Source organism: Solanum stenotomum, chromosome 3, assembly GCF_019186545.1.
Source record: "Solanum stenotomum isolate F172 chromosome 3, ASM1918654v1, whole genome shotgun sequence".
Taxonomy (NCBI): Eukaryota; Viridiplantae; Streptophyta; class Magnoliopsida; order Solanales; family Solanaceae; genus Solanum; species Solanum stenotomum.
Genome location: NC_064284.1, coordinates 24,026,891 through 24,030,183, shown reverse-complemented (window position 1 = coordinate 24,030,183; position 3,293 = coordinate 24,026,891). Strand labels below are relative to the sequence as shown.

General features: G+C 30.6%; 1 non-coding gene across 1 annotated transcript; it reads left to right on the top strand.

Moving 5' to 3' along the window:
• The first annotated feature begins 1,871 nt into the window (after positions 1-1,871).
• TRNAC-GCA (transfer RNA cysteine (anticodon GCA)) lies at positions 1,872-1,943 on the top strand. The gene has a single exon. It is a non-coding gene; the product is annotated as a tRNA-Cys (tRNA).
• Positions 1,944-3,293: the final 1,350 nt, after the last annotated feature.

The window sequence follows — 3,293 nt, the reverse complement described above, 5'->3', positions numbered from 1 at the left end:
CATATTGTTTGTTTTGGTGTTTTATTTTGGACCAAGGACCTTGTGTAGACTTTGGTTACAAAAAATTCAATAAAAGGCCCAACAAGCCACTAAAATATTCTTTAAAAAAAAAGGATAAAAACGACACCGTGTATTTGAGATGTGGGCCTAGAGTACTTTTAAAGCATAAAACATTACTCAGAGTAACGTATTAGGCTAAAAACGTGACTATGAGTAACGTTTCTATACTTAACGCCGTCAACTACAGTATTTCACATAGTTGGTCCGAAAACGTTATTGAGAAATACGTTTATACTACTTTTGTAAAAAAATTTAAAAACGTATTATTTTGGTAAATTGCTTTAAATAATGGATTAGTTTGGTCAAAACTTCTACAGTGATGGAAACAAATAAATACTTGTTTGTAGACTTGTGAATATGTTACAAAGGTGAGAGATGCACTCCTAAGTTGGTCCAATATCAACCTACCTGCAAGAGAGCTGAATAGCATTTTGGAGCTGATTAAGTAGAAACACTGAAAAAGATTCAAGAAGGAAGTGGTGGCAGCTTTATGAGAAGCTATGATATATCACATTTGGAAAGCAAGAAATTGGAAACAATTTAAAGGAGTCATCATACAACATGCATAAATAGTGAGTGAAATTACACGTGAAATAGTAGAAAGGATAGAAATGTATAAGAATTCCAAAAGAGCAATTAGATGTAGAAGTTTCTGGAAAAAATTATGTAACTTGACTTTGTTTTTTTTTTTTTTAACGAGTCCTATACTCATTCTATCCTTTGAAGGGTGATGAGGAATGGTGCTCGTGACTAGTAAGTGGTTTTTTAAAAAAAGTAATATTCACATTGGTTTCCAAAAAGAGGTCGGATCTTGGTGTTTTAATCGGGGGGAATATAATACACATTGTACTCTTTATTTCTTGACTGAGATTTTGTCCTACTGAATTTTCCTGGCAAGGCTTTTAATGAGGCAACAAATAACTCGTATTAAAAGATATGTGTACTTTTTTCTTTCACTAGGATTATTTTCCACAGGATTTTTCCTAGTTAGGTTTTGACTAGGCACATTATCTATGGACATCCAATGGGGAGTATTATAAAGTATTATGGTGTGGTTATAAAATATTATGGTATGGACGTCCATTACACCAAGAAGTTACTCTCACTAATTATCTCCATTACTTCCCTTCATTATGAAGATAATCTCCACCTTTATGACCATCATTCTTGTAACCTTACACCTCCATAACCTCCTTCTTTATATTCATGATTAATGTCATGTTTATGACAAACCTTTTATATGCCTCTATGTAACACTATAAATAGAGGCACAAGGATTCATATTGTAGAGACTTGAATACTTGGAAGAATAAGAAAAGTTCTCACCGCTCTCATCTTATATATTTCTCGTCTACTTTCTTGCTGATATTATCACTCTTTTAACTTAGTTTTATAACATACTATGATCTTTAACTCCTTTTTGGATTGTTGACTACTGCTACATTGTGTTATTAGTTTAAATATTATATTTATTATGATTGTAACTTAAGCTTTATTGTACCGTATTTTTAAATCTATCTTTGTATAACGATAAAAAGTCTCATATTTTATGAAATGATCGATTTAGTGTGATCGCGTTGGTACCTTATTTCTTCGTTGTTTTTTAAGTTAAGAAAAAGGAGGAGTATTTTTTATTCACATCTCCTATTATTCTCCTCTGATTAAGTATGAAGTAGTATTTATCACTTCATCAAAATCCATAATCATTGTAGGTGCATTATGATTTTGGTTATTTCTCAGTATTTGATTGTAGAAGTAAGAATTGTTTAACAATGACTAGTAAATTCTAATGGAAATTATAATATCAACTTGGGTCCATAGCTCAGTGGTAGAGCATTTGACTGCAGATCAAGAGGTCACCGGTTCGAACCCAGTTGGGCCCTAAATCTTTTTTTAATCGGAGTGGTTCTATATTTTTATTCCTCTGATTGCACTATTGAGGGGGGAAAACGGGTTGAGGATTATATGGAGGATTATTAACATGCTATATTTGATCTTTAATTTTATATATTTGACAAATCAATTATAGAATTATTATAGTAATTATATACTCAGTATAACTTTACAAAATTAAGCGTGAGGATAGTAGTTTACACACACCTTATATCTACCTCAAAGATGGAAAAGTTATTTCTAACAAACTCTCGACTCAAGGAAAAAAATGTCTAAAGCATTCAAAAAATAAAGAATAAATAGTAGTACAAGAAATAACATATATTAACAAAAATTAGATAGTAATAGAACAACAACTAAAACAAAATAATATGACAGTCCATAGACAAGAAAAAACATATGGGATGTGGCATTACCTCTTTTGGCAAGAAAAAACAAAATAATCCAACAAGTGCAACAAAAAGGGACTATTCCTGTAGAGATGACAATATCTCTTTTGGCAATATGTGATGTGGCAATCCCAATGGTATGTAATATCACTTTTAGCATCCGCAAATCAGAGGCATGAGGTAGAATTGAGTAAATATGTGATTTAATGAATTGGGTTCAATCTCAACTCATTTAAGTCCTAACTCATTTTAAAAGAATCCTCAATTGAGCCCAATTTAATTTCCAATTTCAACCAATTTTAAGACTCTTTATTTGCATGGATGTAATATATGTTCTTATACTGAAGATATGAATTACTATTTATTTTATATCTTTTAGAATTTATGTATCCATTTGTAACATTTTTTTTTAAATTTTCTTGAATTAAAATTCAAATTGTGGTTATAAAATTTAAATAATATTATATTAAAATTATTAAGATTAAGCGGGTCAAGACCCAATCCGTTTTAAAGCCCAATGGAGCTCAAAGTAAATTTGAGCGGGTTAAGAACCAACTCAATTTCTATTTCAACTCATTTTAATATCTCTAATTTCAATTCAACCCGCTCATTTGATACTCCCACCTCAAAGTTGAAAAAGCAGAAAGAAAGAGTTTAGTTTCAAGTTGTTCATTGACTTACTGAAGAGATGCATATCAATATTTCTCTAATTGATAACTTGCCATGAGTCCTAAAATGGGCCAAGTAAAGTAAATACATTATATTGCAAATAAGAGTAGGCTGACAGATTATGCGACAATTTCACTCTCTAAGATGTATACGTCAAAGGATTCGAAATGAACTTTCAATTCGGGTCAAAATGAATTAAGTAATAGATCATAAAACGCCTCAAGACTCAATTCAACTCAATTTTTATTAAGTTTTAATTGTCTTATTTATTCTATTAAAATA